General features: G+C 39.8%; 1 protein-coding gene across 4 annotated transcripts in view; it reads right to left on the bottom strand.

The window, feature by feature from the left end:
- ANKS1B (ankyrin repeat and sterile alpha motif domain containing 1B) overlaps window positions 1–13883 on the bottom strand; it is a 1160059-nt gene that overhangs the window by 744840 nt on the left and 401336 nt on the right. The window lies entirely within an intron of this gene.

Here is a 13883-nt window from a genome sequence, read left to right as displayed (position 1 = left end):
CATTAATAAACTAATTAATTAATTCATGAACTATGATCTCTAGGGACTTCCCTGGTTGTCCACTGCTTCGTGTTCTCAGTGCAGGGACGAAGGAGACATGGGTTAGATCCCTGGTCAGGGAACTAAGATCCCATATGCTGTATGATTTGGCCGAAGAAAAAAATAATATGATCTCCAGAGTAAAATATCCTGTATGCAAATTCTAGCACTGACATTTTCTAAAAAGTTCAAAGCTTTTCCATGACTTGTTTCCCTTTCTACAAAATAGTAGTGACAAAACTACTTACTTCACAAATAGCTTAAGATTAAATAAGTTAATACGCATAAAGTAAGTAGTCAATAGCACTAGCTAGTATTACTTTTTCATTAATATTTGCTTAGTGTCTTTTATATGGCAGTGATTTTGCTGGAAGCTATGGTTGCACTTGGGGAACAGATAGGTAAGACTGTGAGCTCTATAAGACAGAAAACTAAAACATATTAAAATAAGTAATCTTCCAAAATCATATAATCCCAATCAAAAGTAAGGAGCCTAAAGGAAAATTAGAAGGTACTAAAATATTAGAAAACAGAGGCATCTATATACATACTTAGTCTGGAGCACAGGTGTGTGTGGGTTCCCACAAAGGTGGTTTCACTGAATAATAAAAGTTATTTACTTGAGAGAAGAAGGAAAAGGGATGCAGAAATATACTTGCTTCAGGCATATTAAGGCCCATAAGTAGAAAGAACTAAAAGAAACAAAGAAACTAAACAGAGTCATTTGGAAAGGTAGAGACTATGAGATGTTAGGCTAAAGATGAAATGAAAAGGAAAATATGACATTATTCAGGGCTTTAGAACCTTACTCAGAGAAGGCAATGGCACCCCACTGCAGTACTGGAAAATCCCATGGACGGAGGAGCCTGGTAGGCTGCAGTCCATGGGGTCGCTAGGAGTTGGACACGACTGAGCGACTTCACTTTCACTTTTCACTCTCATGCACTGGAGAAGGAAATGGCAACCCACTCCAGTGTTCTTGCCTGGAGAATCCTAGGGACAGGGGAGCCTCGTGGGCTGCCGCCTATGGGATCGAACAGAGTCGGACACGACTGAAGCGACTTAGCAGCAGCAGCAGCAGCAGCAGAACCTTACTAGGGGTTTTGGGTCATCTTTCTAAGAGCAATGGCATGTCACTAAAAGAGGAGTGATGCACTCAGATTTGGTTGCAAATGATAAATTGAATTTATCCTGTGATAAATTCAAGGAAGGCAAATAGGTAAATAATATTTTATTACTAAAATAATCCAGAAGAGTGATTGGTGATTGAAGGAGAGACATTTGATGAGTAGCTAGGGATCAATAGTAAGTACAGAATTACCTTCCCCTTACCACCTATTCCAGTTAAAAACCACAAGACCTAGTGATTGATTGAATATGGAAGTTAATGAAGATAGACATGGAAAGAATGACACACATGCTTCTGAAATCAGATGAATGGTGGAGTCATTTACTAAGAGAAGGAACACTTTGTGAAGAGCATGTTTGGGGGGAAAGATACACATGTAATTTTGGATATTTTGGGGTCAAGGTATTTTTGAGACATATAAGTGGAGGTATTCAATAGATGGATGGATGGATCAGTGGATGAATGAGTCTAGAATTAAAAGAAGTGCTTTAGACCAGAGAAAAAATTGGGGGAGCCTTCAGCATATTGAAGGGCTTCCCTAGTGGCTCAGGAGGTAAATAATCTGCCTGCAGTGCAGGAGACCTGGGTTCGATCCCTGGGTCAGGAAGATTCCCTGGAGAAGGGAATGGCAATCCACTCCAGTATTCTTGCCTGGAGAATTTCATGGACAGAGAAGCCTGGCAGACTACAGTCCATGGGGTCACAAAGAGTCAGACACTAACACTTTCACTTTCTTTCAGCATGTTGATTATAACAGAAGCCATCCTATGGATGAGATCACTTAGGAAGACGGAAAAGTAAAAAAGAATAGGGAAGACTTTGTCCAAGCCTTGAAGAATTCCCAACTTTTAGAACCTTGCAGAAAAACATTGGCTGTCATAATAAGATGAAAATCTTTTTTGGACAGCAAAGGGAAGAAAAGATATCAAGATGGAGGTGTCACTAACCTGTGAAACGCTGCTGAGAGGTTCAGTGAGGATCAAAACATGTCCTTTGGATTTTGTGACATCAAGGTCATTGGTACCTTTAGAAAGAAGCTTTCATCAGCCCTAGGGGTATTAATGGATTAGGCATTGGCCTCCTAGAAAGCACCTTTCACCAGAGCAATGAGGATTGGAAATCCGATGAGGTGGACTGAGAAGTGAAAGGTGAGGAAGAAAATAAACATACTAAAAATGTAAAGGGGATAGCGAGAAAAATAGCTAATGAGTCCAATGGGATCAGGCAACTTTTTACTTGTTTATTTGTTGCTTTCATTTTTAGTTGTTTTGTTTGTTATTGTTTTTCAAATGAAAAAGACAAACATTTAAATGTTACTTGACCCAGGGGGAAAAAGAAACAATTAAAAATACAGGAGAGAGAAGGAATGAATGAAAGGGTCATACTTTTTGGAAGGCAGATGCAGGGGGCATAGAGGTTGGAACTAATCTTCTATGGGAGGAGAAAAATACCCTCTATTTTAAGAGGAACAGGCAAGAGAAGCATGTGGGGCAGTTGTAGACTTGGCAGAGGACATAAAACTTTCACCTGATGACTCTGGTTTTCTTTTTTTAACCAGTTTTTTAAGTGTAGTTGATTTGCAATGTTGTGTTAGATTCAAGTGTACAGCAAAGTGATTCAGTTATTCATACATATATATACACACATATATTCTTTTCCATAATAGGCTACTACAAGATATTGAATGTAGTTCCCTGTGCTATTCAGTAGGTCTTTGTTGTCCCCATATTCTTTGTTAATTAAAATATGAGGCCATCTGCTGAGAGTACGTAGGATACTGGGCTACAGTTCATGGAGGTCGCAAAAAGTCAGACACAACTGAGTGACTAACACACCAAGAGTGCAATGCTGCAGTGTGGAGGGCCTGGTTGAATTTGGTGAGCATGAATTCATGAATTAATGAATGTTTAATTCATTATTATATAATTCTGACATTTTAGAGAATCCCTATTCCACATGTCACCATGTATGATAACATAAAGAGCTTATATCTCCCATGCGTGCTCAGTCGCCTCAGTCTTGTCTGACTCTTTCTGACCCTATAGACTGTAGCCCTCCAGGCTCCTCAGTCCATGGGATTCTCCAGACAGGAATACTGGAGTGGGTTGATATGCCCTTTTCCAGGGGATCTTCCCAACCCAAGGATTGAACTGGATCTCCTTCATTACAAGCAGATTCTTTACCGACTGATCCACCAGGGTAGTCCCATATCCCCCATATAATCACTTTAATGAGCGTTCATTGTATTGTTAGAGATCTTATAAGTCTATAGTTCATGTTATTCATATGTAGAACAAGTAAAATTGATTTGAGGAAAAAAGGGATAATTTTCCTTTTGTTTAGGTTGTTGTTTTCCAAGTATAACAAGTTTCCACCAATTTGATCCCATTTAAATTAGTAAACTGTCCTTATGGATGAAAGAGCTAATTTACCAGGATTTCATGGCAGGTACTGCTGCCCTAGTTCCCTCTCTTCGCCCCTCTATAAACTAACACTGGATTACATGTTTGCCATAGAGAGACCTGCCTTGATAAATGGCTAAGACATCACTGAGCACAGAGCAAATGCCAAATAAATAATTGCTGTTTGATAAAAGTGGTTCTTATCAGCAAAGCCAGTATTTGTACGTTAAAGAATTGCTTCCAAGGGGCTTAAAAACAGTTTGCTCTCCTAAATGAGTTAAACATACTCACGGAACTCATGTTTACACTACCTACTTGCTTAGCAGAGATAAACATTAATCTTGGTCCACTCTGAATTCCTTTAGTTTCAAAAATTTGGCATTAGAATTAAGAAAAGTTCACCATTTCAAAAAATATTGTGGTATAAATCACCCTCACACTACAACCCATTTCAGGATACTGAGGGAGGTGTAGCGAGGCATGGAAGATTATTCGCCACGTGACATTTTCATTTCAGGTTGACCATACTCCAGTGAGCACATTAGCAAATTGAATAAAGATAACCGAGACCCGCACTATCCTGGCATGGGACTATTGATTGTGTCCTTTTTATCAGAGATCATCTATTCTCCTGCAACAGGATTGGAAACAGTTCTCACTGGTGTTGCTGTAAATGGCTTATTAATCAAAATGGATTTATTGAGCATCCATAGCGAGCAAATCCTATACTAAGTGATTCAAAATAACAGGTTGCCTAGTAACCAGAAAAATGGAAGAATTCCCCTGTGAAGGTTAAAATTAAATGAAAGGCAGATAAGAAAACATTATCTTTGATGGCATGTGACTATTTCATAAGGGATTTTCCTGCCATTATAGCCACTTTCTTTTAAGGATAATATTCATTCATTCATTCACTCATTTAATGATTCATTCCTTTATGTAACTGAGTCACCACTACGATTATGTAAGGTCCTTTGCTCTGTGCATTAAGGGAAATAAATAGATTCAATACTGGCTGAATAAACATGAGTCTTAGCAAATTTGTCAAGCAAGGACTGGACTTCTGTTAATCTTTATTTAATGAGCCTAGTACTAGAGCAATATTATTTATTCCATATAAATCTGTAGTCACTGAGGCATGAGTAAAATGCTTCTTGCAGAGAATCCTTCTTTTCTGGTTGAATTATATAATTTTGTTTAATGTAAGTTGATTTCATATTTAAATTAAACCAGTTGGTGCGATAAAAACATTTTTCCTATGGTCAGATGAGACCTGTTTTGTACTAGATCATCTAGTTAATAAATTTGTTAACAAGTGACCACAGAAAGGAAACTGACATCTATACTTAACTGATTTTCTGAGAAAATACATCTTCCATACCAATGAATGACATTGCCAGTTACAACCGAGACACTCAAGCTTTGTAGCCTCTGAGTTAAGCATGGCCAGGCACACGACTTGTCCTCATAGGCCTCGGCATCCTAATTCACCCCTCCCATCTAGGTCTTGAGTTTGTGTCCTCAGTTACAGTCCCTGTATTTGTTTACTTGGACTGCTACTAACAAAGTATTAAAAACAACAGAAATATGTTTTCTCACAATTCTAGAGGCTGGAAGTCCAAAATCAAGGTATTGGCAGGACTGGTTCCTGCTGAGGAGATCTGTTCCAGGCCTCTTTCCTTGGCTTCTAGATGACCATCTTCTCCCTGTGCCTCTTCACATTATCTTTCTTCTTTCCATATCTCTATGTCCCCCCCTTTTTAATGAGTCATGTTGGATTAGTGCCCACCTAAAGACTTCATTTTAACTTGATTATCTGTATAAAGACTCTGTCTCAGCTTCTCCAAATAAGGTCACATTCTGAATACTAGGAGTACTAAGGGTTCCAATACACCCTTGGGAGGGGGGAAAGAAAGGGGCACAAATCAACTAACAGTCCCTCTAAAGACCTGGTCATCCTTCCACTCTCTCTCTTCTCTCTTTAGTCCTTTCTCTTTCTTTCTCTCCAGGAAAAGCTTCAGAATGCATTTCCTGTGCATACAGAAATCCTAATTTTGTCTGTGAAACTGAGCCAAGTTATCCAGCACAGTTAACCAAAAACTGTAGAATACATTCCCTAAGATATAACTCCTCAGTTCCCTTGCCTACTCTTTTCCAAATGGCAGAATCCCAAGGGGATAAGGTATGAGCTTCACTCCTACAGACCCCTCAGCTTCCTTCCCCCTTCCCCTTCTTCATTAACGTTGCCTTTGTCCAGAAATAATTATTTTATGCTGAGACTGCGTGTTGACCTCCTAATTAGTCCTCCTGCTTCTAGTCACATATCTGCACAATCAATCTCCCCATATTGCTTCCAGAGAGATCATTCTAAAACACAAAAACTCACCATGCCTTGTCCCTCCTTAAAGTCTGTCAGTGGTTTGACTCTGCTGCCAAGTGAAATTCAAACTTTAGCATGTCACTTCTTGTTGTTTATGCATTTTCCTCTAGTCTCATTCTATGTTCTAACCAGGCTAAATTAGGCATAGTGTGAATGCAGTGTGTTCTTTCACACATCTGGATCTTGGCACACACTATCCCCTGACCTAAACAGCCATATATTTCCCATGTATTCATCTAACTCTTCCTTCTTTGAGGCTCAAATAAGGCACCAGATCCTCCAGGAAGCCTTCACTCACTCCCTCCTGTTCTACTCTCCTGGAGCACCTCATGCTCACTTCTATCATTGAACTTATTACTCTTAATTTTAATACCCTTTAAGTTCCTACCTATCAGGACTTGTACCTTTCACTCTACTTCTGCAACATGCAGCACAAGACCTAGAACACCAGAGGCACTCAATGAAGGTTTACTGAGTAAGGCACTGAAGGGTACAGTTTAATATGAAGGCCTCTAAAAGACTCATGCGCATCAAGAAAGGTCTCCTCTTCTACAAGTGTTACCTTCAGTTAATAAAGGACTTCGTAACAAAGGGAAAACATCAGTAACACCAAGAGAGTCCAGTAACTTCCCCCAAGTTCGTGAACTCAGTTCATCCTGAGAAGAAAAGGAGAAGCTAGGTACAGCAGAATGAGAGACTTGGAAGCAATTAGATCCAGGCAAAACCTAAGGTACATCTTAATGGAATCAACAGACGAAAATGACTTGAACTGTCTCCTCATCCAGCCAGATTACAGTTATGTTAGCACTCTCTTCTTCCTGCTATGGTGTTTATGCAGGGAAGTTTTGTGGGGTTCACTTGTTAAGGTTCTATCCAGAACTGGAACAGAAATTGCTCTGGCTGTAATATTCATCCATTATATATATATATATATATATATATATATATAAACTTCCAATTTAAACTCTGGACTCTCTCATCCCTAGAATTCACAATTACAGCCCAAAGTGCAAGGACCATCAATCATTATAAATTAATGGGTCAGTTGAGCAAACTGGTTTCTTTCATACTGATGATTGAATGCAATTGGGGAAAATTATATACCTAAGCAAATGAACTCGTATCCCACTTGCTGCTGCTGTTAAGTCGCTTCAGTCGTGTCCAACTCTGTGAGACCCCATAGACGGCAGCCCACCAGGCTCCCCCGTCCCTGGGATTCTCCAGGCAAGAACACTGGAGTGGGTTGCCATTTCCTTCTCCAATGCATGAAAGTGAAAAGTGAAAGTGAAGTCGCTCAGTCGTGTCCGACTCCTAGCAACCCCATGGACTGCAGCCTACCAGGCTCCTCCATCCATGGGCTTTTCCAGGCAAGAGTACTAGAGTGGGGTGCCATTGCCTTCTCCGCGTATCCCACTTAAGAAACAACAAACAACTCAGGCATTGTTGAAGTTTATATTTTCCAAAAGTATCTGTAAGAATATCTTCTTATGATGTGATTTCAGTAACACTTTTCCATAAAGGGGAAGGTTATAAGAAGTAATGCAGCTTCTTACACAGTATACCATGTAAGAACTATACCACAGTAATATGCTGTAGTGCTGCATAGAAACTTCAAGCCAACAATGACCCTCTAAGGATTTAAAGAAAGCATGTTGATGTATGGCAAAACCAATACAATATTGTAATTAACCTCCAATTAAAATAATTAAATTTATATTAAAAAAAAGAAAGCCTCATACATCCTCCCTGTTCAATAATAGGGTTTCTAAGAACCTCAAGGACATTGTTTCATAAAACTCTCATAAGGAGCACAAGGCAGAGAAAATCTTATTTGGAATATAAGCTTTTGCCTAATTGAATGGAGTACAAATTGAAACACACGAAGTCCACAAAGTTTTAAAGGAAAGTATTTCAATTTGAACTAGAAGGAAAAAGATAATATAAAACAAAATTTGGCCCCTAATTTTTTATAGACAGTAAGCAAGTGAGAAAGATACCTGAATTTAAACATGGGTTACTTTTTATGGAAAAGGAAGAATGACTCAGAAGGTAGAACCAAGAGACACAGAAAACAATCACTACTTCATTGTACTAGGCTTAGTCAAGGAACTGTGCTTGATTACCTTCAGAATTGCCACAAACTAGAGATGTCTGTGTGGCCTATTTTCCCTGTGTTTGAATGGGAGTGTCAATTGTGGTTTTCCTACACCTTTCCCCGTCTTAAATGTTGGGTGTGTAGGAGAGGAGAGTGGTAATTTGTCTGTTTAGTTCCTAGGTCATCACTGCCAAGAGAAAAGGTTAAGGACCTATACTGTAAGAACTGCACCAGGAAGACCCATATATACCTAAACCTAGACCAGGAGTTCATGCAGTAAAGGGCTGATGTTTGGGCATCCAGGAAAAGGATACAAATCATAGTGACTAGAGGGAAGACTGTGGCAGATCTTATTTTCTAAAAAGGACAGCAAAAGTATCTTCCATCCTATATTCTCTTATTACAGAGTGACTTTGACACTCCTTCCATCAAGAAGTAGGATTCATATTCTCTCCCCTTGAATCTGGTAGACTTGGGACTATCAGTTCATTTCAGTCACTCAGTCGGGTCTGACTCTTTGCCTCCCCATGAACTGCAACACGTCAGGTTTCCAGGTCCATCAACAACTACCGGAGCTTACTCAAACTCATGTCCATCGAGTCAGTGATGCCATCCAACCATCTGTTGACCCCTTCTCCTCCCACCTTCAATCTTTCCCAGCATCAGGGATCTTTTCAAATGAGTCAGTTCTTCACATCAGGTGGTCAAAGTATTGGGTTTCAGCTTCAGCAGCAGTTCTTCCAATGAGTATTCAGGACTGATTTCCTTTAGGTTTGACTGGTTTGATCTCCTTGCAGTCCAAGGGACTCTCAAGAGTCTTCTCCAACACCACAGTTTAAAAGCATCAATTTGTTAGCACTCAGCTTTCTTTATAGTCCAGCTCTCACATCCATACATGAGTACTAGAAAAACCATAGCTTTGACTAGATGGACCTTTGTTGGCAAAGTAATGTCCCTCCTTTTAAATATGCTTTCTAGGTTGGTCATAGCTTTTCTTTCAAGGAGCAAGCGACTTTTAATTTCATGGCTGCAGTCACCATCTGAAGTGATTTTGGAGCCCAAAAAGATAAAGTCTCTCACTGTTTTCATTGTTTCCCCATCTATTTGCCATAAAGTGACAGGACTTAGGACTATTAGTATAAGTGATAATGGGAACTTCTAAGGCTAAGTAATAAAAATGATACAACTTCCACATGGTTCTTTTGGAATGCCCACTCTCAGAATCCAGTCAGTTTGTCAAAGGAAAACCCAAGCAGTCCATGAAGAATAAACAAGACCAACAGCCCATAGCATTAGCCCAGTTCTCAGTCATTGCCAACTTGCCAGCCATGTAAGCGACCCATTTTGAAAGTGAGTCCTCTTTCTCTCAGTTGTGCCGCCCCAGCTCATATCATCTGGCACAGACAAGCTGTCCTGTCAAAAGAACTCTGCAAAACTTGCAGATTTTGAGCAAAATAAATGACTGATATTCCACTAGCTCAGTAGGCTTCGGGTGGCTTATCGCATAGCAATAGATAACTGACACGGACACCATTTCCTTTATGAACTCTTCCTCAAGCACCCAGGTGGTGGTGTGTTCCTCTTTTCAGCTCCCAAAACACTTTTAGTGTAGTATTATCTTAGCACTTATCATATTCTGTTGAAATTAACTACTCACTTGTCTGCTTCCTTGTAAATATAGGGCAAGCCTGTGCCTTTTTGGAAAATTAGCTCTTTGAATATACTGCTTTTGCCCCATTCTCTCTCCTCCCCTTTGGTCAGACAAGTCAGAATTTCTTGGTGTATCTTCTAAGTGTCTTAGCTTCTCTTTAACATGTATATTTTCTTATCATTTTGTACCTCTATTCAAAATTCTGAAAAATCCTTCTGACTTAGTTTCCAGCTCACTAAATCTCTCCTCAACTGAGTTTAATCTGCTGTTCCACTCGTCCGCTGAGGTTTAAATTTGGGGTTGTTTTTCTCTGTGTGTGTGTTTTTTTAACTTATAAAAGTTTTGTTTTTCCCTCTCAAATATGCTAGGTCATTTTTTTATGGTTTCTATACCTCAAAACACTTTCAACCTTATGTCTTATCTATAATAACATGGTCATTTTATAGTCTGTATCTAATAATTCCAACATCTGAAGTCTTTTCAGGTGTGTATTTGTTCTTCCTTATTTCTGTTGATTTCTGATTGGGGGTCTTTTTCTTCTAGGCTTAATGATTGCAAACTGATCATCTTAATCAGAAAAGTATTTATAGGAATTACTTAGGGCCTACAGAGATAATTCAGCAGTCTAGTAGTCATGTATGGATGTGAGAGTTGGACCATAAAGAAAGCTGAGCACCGAAGAATTGATGCTTTTGAACTGTGGTGTTGGAGAAGACTCTTGAGAGTCCCTTGGACTGCAAAAAGATAAAATCAGTCAAACCTAAAGGAAATCAGTCCTGAATACTCATTGGAAGGACTGATGCTGAAGCTGAAATTCCAATACTTTAGCCACCTGATGTGAAGAACTGACTCATTTGAAAAGACCCCTGATGCTGGGAAAGATTGAAGGCAGGAAGAGAAGGGGACAGTAGAGGATGAGATGGTTGGATGGCATCACCAACTCAATGGGCATGAGTTTGAGCAAGCTCCAAGATTTGGTGATGGACAGGGAAGCCTGGCATGCTGCCGTCCATGGGGTCACAAAGAATCGGACACAACTGAGACAGGTAATTTACATTCCTCTCTAGATGGTTTACTTTTGCTTCTGCTTGATGACTGAGGGTATTACCATAAATTAAATTCATGGACTGATATTTTGCAGACTACATGGATGATATGTTTTGGGTGAAAATCTGTGTAAGGACCAGCTTATGATTATAACACCTCAGGAATTTTTCTCCTTGTTCTGCTCATAAAAAATCATCTTAGCAGATCTTGCAGTCTTAGAATGAATGTTATGAGACAGAATTATTTCTGATTACTGTGAGAGTGTAGCCCTTGTAGCTCTAGGTCTATGGAGGAAGGATTTCCTATTAGAGTTCACATGCTGAGCATACACAGAGATTTGCTTTCTGTACACAAACATATAGAGGACTTGAGGACTGAAGTTTAATAGCAGGTTCAGCAAATTCTCTCAGGACAAAAGTGATTTTAATGCTCCACTGGCTTCCCACCTTCACCAATGTATTGGCCCAATTATTGTCGGAGAAAGCCATGGCAACCCACTCCAGTACTCTTGCCTGGAAAATCCCATGGACCGGGGAGCCTGGTAGGCTGCAGTCCATGGGGTTGCGAAGAGTCAGACACGACTGAGCAACTTCACTCACTTTTCACTTTCATGCATTGGAGAAGGAAATGGCAACCCACTCCAGTGTTCTTGCCTGGAGAATCCCAGGGATGGGGGAGCCTAGTGCATTGCTGTGTATGGGGTCGCACAGAGTCGGACATGACTGAAGCGACTTAGCAACAGTATACTGATGAGAAGATGTTCCTTATTTAAATGTTATTTACTTTACATAATTTTCCTGTTGCCTTTTTGATGCTTTTAAGTCTTCCTTTTCTGTATTTTTATCCAGCATGCTGGTTTTTTTTTTTTTTTTCTTTTTCTTTTTCAGCAGGAAAATTGTTCTGAGCCTAATTAATTTTAAAACCTGGGTCCATTTATTTTTCATCCCTGTATCCTCCTCAGCATGCAGCAAAGTGCCTTGCAAGTGAAGGAAGTCGACTAGTTTTCTATTATTTAATGAATAAATAATGCTTTCATTCCTGCTTCCACCACCCCTAACTTAACACTCTACCTCTATTCCCTAATTAAAGCTCTTTTAAATTTTCATATATATATATATGAAATTCATATGTGTGTGTGTATATATATGTGTGCATATATATATATATATATATATTTCTACATTAACTGAACTTTACTCCTGATTTCCCCACTATTTTCCCCTATGACCTCTCCTACAGAAGATTTTTCATTCTTTTCGAGTTTCATTCTTATCATCTCTCAGCATTGTCTTCACTCTCCATGACTGCTTCTGAGTCACTCACTATTCTACCTTCATCTAATCTGCTCATCTGAAGATTATGCTACCCTATTATAAGATACTTTTCCTGACTTTATTGTTACCATATATGGATTTCCAGGCATAACTCCACATTTCTTGAGGATTTCACTACTTGGTTCACACTTTCTATTCCATTTTAGCTCTTAATATAATGTAGTAGTGTAATTAACATAGCATTTAAGAGTATAAGGGGACAACCCAAGTTCAAGTCCCAGAATCATCCATTGTTAACATGTAACCTTGGGCTGCTAAGTTGCTGCTGCTAAGTCACTTCAGTCATGTCTGACTCTGTGCGACCCCATAGACAGCAGCCCACCAGGCTCCCCCGTCCCTGGGATTCTCCAGGCAAGAACACTGGAGTGGGTTGCCATTTCCTTCTCCAGTGCATAAAAGTGAAAAGTGAAAGTGAAGTCGCTCAGTCGTGTCCGACTCTTCGCAATCCCATGGACTGCAGCCCACCAGGCTCCTCTGTCCATGGGATTTTCCAGGCAAGAGTACTGGAGTGGGGTGCCATTGCCTTCTCCGGTAACCTTGGGAGGTTACCTAATATTTCCTTGCCTCATGTTCCTCTTCTATAAAATGGGAATCATGGTATTATTATCTTGTAGCATTTTAAGAATTACAGGAAATAATGCATATAAAGCACTTATAATAGTATCTAGTACCAGTAAATGCTCAATAAACCTTAACTATTTTCATGATTATGCTCTGACCTCATGCAAAAATCTTCCTTCCACATTCTTATGATTCATACAACACCCTGAGCTTCCCAGGTGGCTCAGTGGTAAAGAATCTGCCTGCCAATTCAGCAGATGTAAGAGATGCAGGTTCGATCCCTGGGTCAGGAAGATCCCCTGGAGAAGGAAATGGCAACCCACTCCGGTATTCTTGCTTGGGAAACTCCATGGACAGAGGAGCCTGGTGGATTACAGTTCACAAGGTTGCAAAAAGTCAGACATGACTGGGCATGCACATATGCATGCGTGGCCTCGGTACTTTTCAAAAACCTACTTGTTCACTTCTATAAAATTCCATAGCCAGTCATTTAAAATAGTATTTCTGAATTTTACTTTAACCCTTCTCAACATTTAACTCTTCTTTTCAGTCAATAACCCTTACATTACTCAGAAATTGAACCCATCTGGACATACATAGGGAGAAAGCAATGGCACCCCACTCCAGTACTGTTGCCCGGAAAATCCCATGGATGGAGGAGCCTGGTGGGCTGCAGTCCATGGGGTCGCTAAGAGTCAGACACGACTGAGTGACTTCACTTTCACTTTCCACTTTCATGCATTGGAGAAGGAAATGGCAACCCACTCCAGTGTTCTTGCCTGGAGAATCCCATGGACAGAGAAGCCTGGTGGGCTGCAGTCCATGGGGTCTCACAGAGTCGGACACGACTGAAGCAACTTAGCAGCAGCAGGACATACGTATATCAGGCTTTCTCTGTATTCATAATGCTTTATTTTTTGTTCTAAGAGAAGCAATGGTTGTGCTTTCTTAGACTACCTCAGTCTTAATTTATACCCATCAGTTTTCTCTTTTTACTCTTTGTCTTCAGTCTCTTGTTCTCCATCAGCAAACTCCCCCAACTTCTAAACTTGACCAAGTCTTACTTATCCTAAAATAAACTAGCCATTTCTCCCTCATACCACTTTCTTCTCATGTTAGCATTTTAGCTTTTTTCCTAATCCTCTTCAAAGGGTAATCTGTATTCTCCACTCCCTTTTCCTTCTTCTGCATTTCTGAGTATCTCACTGTTAGCTTTTAAAAATCTAGTTTTATCACATCATTTCT

This window comes from Bubalus bubalis, chromosome 4, assembly GCF_019923935.1.
Source record: "Bubalus bubalis isolate 160015118507 breed Murrah chromosome 4, NDDB_SH_1, whole genome shotgun sequence".
Taxonomy (NCBI): Eukaryota; Metazoa; Chordata; class Mammalia; order Artiodactyla; family Bovidae; genus Bubalus; species Bubalus bubalis.
The sequence above is the reverse complement of the archived record's forward strand: the minus strand, read 5'-3'. Positions and strand labels throughout refer to the sequence as shown.